Source organism: Coregonus lavaretus (genome assembly GCF_964263955.1).
Source record: "Coregonus lavaretus genome assembly, chromosome: 19".
Classification (NCBI taxonomy): Eukaryota; Metazoa; Chordata; class Actinopteri; order Salmoniformes; family Salmonidae; genus Coregonus; species Coregonus lavaretus.
The window spans coordinates 23,778,336-23,784,336 of record NC_140006.1 but is presented as its reverse complement, the minus strand read 5'-3'; positions in this window follow the sequence as shown (position 1 = coordinate 23,784,336).

The following is a 6,001-nucleotide window of genomic DNA, read 5'->3' as shown; positions in this document are numbered from 1 at the left end:
CATAACTTGCTACATTTGCACACACTGTATATATATGTATTTCTGTTGTATTTTTGACTTTGTTTTGTTTTACCCCATATGTAACTCTGTGTTGTTGTTTTTAATCGCACTGCTTTGCTTTATCTTGGCCAGGTCGCAGTTGTAAATGATAACTTTTTCTCAACTGGTTTACCTGGTTAAATAAAGGTGAAATAAAATAAATAAATAAAAAAATAACTGGTTGTGCCACCTTTAGCTGCAATGACTCCAACCAAATGCTTCCTGTAGTTGTTGATCAGTCGCTCATGTCGCTGTGAAGGAATTTTGGCCCACTCTTCCATGCAGAACTGCTTTAACTCAGTGACGTGTGGGTTTTCAAGCATGAACTGCTTGTTTCAAGTCCTGCCACAACATCTCAATTGGGATTAGGTCTGGACTTTGACTAGGCCATTCCAAAACTTCCAATTGGTTGCTTTTTAGCAATTTTCATGTAGACTTGATTGTGTGTTTTGGATCATTGTCTTGCTGCATGACCCAGCTGTGCTTCAGCTTCAGCTCACAGACGGATGGTCTGACATTCTCCTGTAAAATTCTCTGATACAGAGCAGAATTCATGGTTCCTTCTATTAAGGCAAGTCGTCCAGGTCCTGAGGCAGCAAAGCATCCCCAAACCATTACACCACCACCACCATGCTTGACCTTTGGTATGATGTGGAATGCAGTGTTTGGTTTTCGGCAGGCATTACTGGAACCATCTCGTCCAAAAAGTTTTGAATCATCTGTCCATAGAACGTTCTTCCAAGAGTCTTGATGATCATCCAGGTGCTTTTTGGCAAACTTGAGTCAACTTTTTGGACGAGATGGGTCCCATTATCTCATCCCACGTCTGTGAGCTGAAGCTGAAGCGCAGCTGGGTCATGCAGCAAGACAATGATCCAAAACACACAATCAAGTCTACATGAAAATTGCTAAAAAGCAACAAATTGGAAGTTTTGGAATGGCCTAGTCAAAGTCCAGACCTAATCCCAATTGAGATGTTGTGGCAGGACTTGAAACGAGCAGTTCATGCTTGAAAACCCACACGTCACTGAGTTAAAGCAGTTCTGCATGGAAGAGTGGGCCAAAATTCCTCCACAGCGACGTGAGAGACTGATCAACAACTACAAGAAGCATTTGGTTGGAGTCATTGCAGCTAAAGGTGGCACAACCAGTTATTGAGTGTAAGGGGGCAATTACTTTCTCACACAGGGAAATTGGGTGTTGCATAACTTTGTTTATGAAATAAATATGTAATTGTTGTGTTATTTGTTCACTTATGTTCCCTTTATATGTTCTGCTGGTGACTCTCAGATCCACCTCTACGCAGACGACACCATTTAGTATACATCTGGCCCTTCATCGGACACTGTGTTAACAAACCTCCAAACGAGCTTCAATACCATACAACACTCCTTCAGTAGCCTCCAACTGCTCTTAAACACTAGTAAAACTAAATGCATGCTCTTCAATCGAACGCTGCTGGCACCCGCCCACCCGACTAGAATCACCACTCTCGACGGGTCTGACCTAGAGTATGTGGACAACTACAAATACCTAGGTGTCTGGTTAGACTGTAAACTCTCCTTCCAGACTCACATTAAGAATCTCCAATCCAAAGTTAAATCTAGAATCGGCTTCCTATTTCGCAACAAAGCCTCCTTCACTCATGCTGCCAAACATGCCCTCGTAAAACTGACTATCCTACCGATCCTTGACTTCGGCGCTGTCATTTACAAAATAGCCTCCAACACTCTACTCAGCAAATTGGATGTAGTCTATCACAGTGCCATCCGTTTTGTCTCCAAAGCCCCATACACTACCCACCACTGTGACCTGTACGCTCTTGTTGGCTGGTCCTCACTACATGTTCGTCGTCAAACCCACTGGCTCCAGGCCATCTATAAATCACTGCTAGGCAAATCCCCGCCTTATCTTAGCTCATTGGTCACCATAGCAGCACCCACCCGTAGTCTGCACTCCAGCAGGTATATCTCACTGGTCATTCCCAAAGCCAACACCTCCTTTGGCCGCCATTCCTTCCAGTTCTCTGCTGCCAATGACTGGAACGAATTGCAAAAATCTCTGAAGCTGGAGACTCTTATCTCCCTCACTAACTTTAAGCATCAGTTGTCAGAGCACCTTACCGATCACTGCACCTGTACACAGCCCATCTGAAATTAGCCCACCCAACTACCTCATCCCTATATTGTTATTTATTTTGCTCTTTTGCACCCCAGTATCTCTATTTGCACATAATCTCTTGCACATCTAGCATTCCAGTGTTAATACTAATTGTAATTATTTTGCACTATAGCCTATTTATTGCCTTACCTCCATAACTTGCTACATTTGCACACACTGTATATATATTTTCTGTTGTATTTTTTGACTTTATGTTTTTTTACCCCATATGTAACTCTGTGTTGTTGTTTTTATCGCACTGCTTTGCTTTATCTTGGCCAGGTCGCAGTTGTAAATGAGAACTTGTTCTCAACTGGCTTACCTGGTTAAATAAAGGTTAAATAAAAAAATTAAAAAAATTAATAAAAATCTAATATTAGGTTTTGGTTGAAGATCTGATAACATTCAGTATCACAAATATGCAAAAGTAGAGAAAATTTGAAAGAGGGCAAATACTTTTTCATAGCACTGTAGTTGGAATCCTTGGATTGTGTTTCATGTCTTGTAGCCTACATGTCAGGTTGGATTTGATTGATGAGGGATAGGACATAGCTTAGCAGTTTTTGAAGACAAACTGTCTCTCTCTGAGCTGCTGTTGGTTGTAATTTAATTTCTACGAGAGTCAATATAACATTGGATTCAGGCCTAGATTAGTGTGGAGTTTCTCCTTGATAATGTGTTCATGTCATGTGTGTGCAGGATTTCATTAGTCGCATAGGGGCAATTCCACAATAACAGAATTACGCTGAGACTCAGACTTTTCACATTAAACTGTATGCCAAACAAAATCCATTGATTTCAAAGTTTAACAACCCATACAACTGTATGCACAAGGCCTACTTTTAACAATTTACACAGAACATCTTACAAAAACATTTAATTAAAGAACAGTGCCGATGCAAAGGTGGGTACTTTGCATCTGCACTGTTCTTTAAAAAAATGTATGGGGTAAAATGTTCTGTGTAAATTGTTAAAAGTAGTCCTTGTGCATAGAGTTGTATGGTTTGTTAAACTTTGAAATCAGTGGATTTTGTTTGGCATACAGTTCAATGTGAAAAATCTGAGTCTCAGCATAATTCCGTTACCCTGGAATTGTCCATAGGCTACTGCTCTGTATTGTGTACCAGCGCCACAACATATTCAAGGACCTAAAAGGCAGTGGTGGAAAAAGTACCCAACTCCCATACTTGAGTAAAAGTAAAGATGCCTTAATAGAAAATGACTCAAGTAAAAGTTTAAGTCACCCAGTAAAATACTACTTGAGTAAAAGTCTAAAAGTATTTGATTTAAAATATACTTAAGTATCAAAAGTAAATGTAATTAAAAAATATACTTTAGTATCAAAAGTAAAAGTAAAAGTATATAAGTCCTTATATTAGGCAAACCAGACGGCACGATTTTCTTGTTTTTTATTTTACGGATAGTCACTCAGACATAATTACAAACGAAGCATTGGTGTATAGTGAATCCGCCAGATCAGAGGCAGTACAGATGACCAGGGATGTTCTTTTGATAAGTGTGTGAATTTGACAATTTTCCTGTCCTGCTAAGCATTCAAAATGTAACGAGTACTTTTGGGTGTCAGGGAAAATGTATGGAGTAAAAAGTACATTATTTTCATTTGGAATGTAGTGAAGTAAAAGTAGTCCAAAATATAAATAGTAAAGTAAAGTACAGATACCCCCAAAAACGACTTAAGTAGTACTTTAAAGTATTTTTACTTGAGTACTTTACACCACTGCTAAAAGAAAAATGACAAGACTTAAATGTAGGTCTCTCTAGGATACAAGTCAATAGAATAGATTTTTGTTTGACAAATCTGCTTTGATCAACTTGAACTAGTGGTCATGTTTTACTTATTTTAGACAAATGGCATGGGCAATTCTTTATCTTTTCTGATGGTCATGCATGAAAGAAGAAAAACATAGGGACTAGGTAGAGTCAAGCCTACATGATTGAGGACAGAACCTGCGATAGGCCTAGATTTACTAAAACCTCTATTATTGTAGTTTTTCCATACTGGGATTTGACTTTACTAAGTCACACACATCTTTTGATATGGGACGAAACCACTTTCTGCATTTCACAGACTGGGTGACATTGCAATTATAATGATGCACATAAGATAATGGCACTGGCAAACCATTCAACTAGCTAACGTTACTGGTGAATGCAGGCTTTAGCGTCAGCACACCCAACCTTAATCTTAACCTTCTTTATAAAGACAAAACACCTTAGACCAAATACATCTCGAATTTTGAAGTAGTTGAAGTTCGTTCCAAATCATACATGCGTGTTCCAGGTACTTCACAGCTTTTTCTCCGCATGCATTCACTCACCTGAGGTTTTGTAGGCTATATATGTGAACTCGCTCCAGGGTTATGGTGGAGAAAGCTCTGGCCAAGCCCCATTAATTACCCCGAAGTGTACTTTTCAAATGATTTCTAGGTAATCGTATACATTTTTTCGCCACTGAAACGCTCAACCTCGAGCTGTCACCGCGCACTTAGCTCAAACTGAAGGGTGTGAAGCCTACACAGCACAATCCCTCCTCTGACCAGAAGGTGATGCTGTTTACCAGGTGTTGCCCCCTTCATATGCTTAATTTGTTTAGCAAAACGGTGCCAGGTCACGGGTGCCAGGTTAGAGGATTACATAAGGTTATTATGGAATTGTAATAGAAGTAACATTTAAATAAACAAGATTACATGTTTTATATAAGTGTTAAAGTCTATACGTTTGGTTAATGATGCTTGTACAAATGTCCCAGAATTTATTTTTGTTCACCTCCAATATCTTAAAAAGAGATCCTAATCAGTTATTAAATGATTTGTTTACCTATACAGTTAGTGGTCATTGTATTGCCTCCCACATTGCTCCTCAGCCAATTTATAGCCAGTCACCATGTCATCAGTGCTGGGTTGATCTGCTTTCAGGTTGAGCGAACTGATTATTGACAGTGACTTGGCCTAATCATTTTAAAACCATGCCAGTCATCTTTGTTGTCCATCCCCTGCTACAGACACAGGCCTAGATGACCATTCACTGAGACATTTACATTTTAGTCATTTAGCGACTTACAGTTAGTGAGTGCATACATTATTATAATTTTTTTCATACTTGCCCCCCGTGGGAATCAAACCCACAACCCTGGCGTTGCAAACGCCATGCTCTACCAACTGAGCCACAAACCCGCCGGCCATTCCCTCCCCTACCCTGGACGACACTGGGCTAATTGTGCGCCGCCCCATGGGTCTCCCGGTCACTGCCAGCTACGACAGAGCCTGGATTCGAACCAGGAGCTCTAGTGGCACAGCTAGCACTGCGATGCAGTGCCTTAGACCACTGCGCCACTCGGCGCCCATACACATACATATGCCATCCCATCTGGTTTGGGCTTAGTGGGACTATCATTTGTTTTTCAACAGGACAATGACCCAACACACCTCCAGGCTGTGTAAGGCCTACTTTACCAAGAAGGAGAGTGATGGTGTGCTGCATCAGATTGAGATGGTTTGGGATGAGTCGGATGGCAGAGTGAAGGAAAAGCAGCCAACAAGTGCTCAGCATATGTGGGAACTCCTTCAAGACTGTTGGAAAAGCATTCCAGGTGAAGCTGGTTGAGAGAATGCCAAGAGTGTGCAAAGCTGTCATCAAGGCAAAGGGTGACTATTTGAAGAATCTCAAATATAACATTTATTTTGATTTGTATAACACTTTTTTGGTTACTAAATGATTCCATATGTGTTATTTCATAGTTTTGATGTCTTCACTATTATTTTACAATGTAGAAAATAGAAAA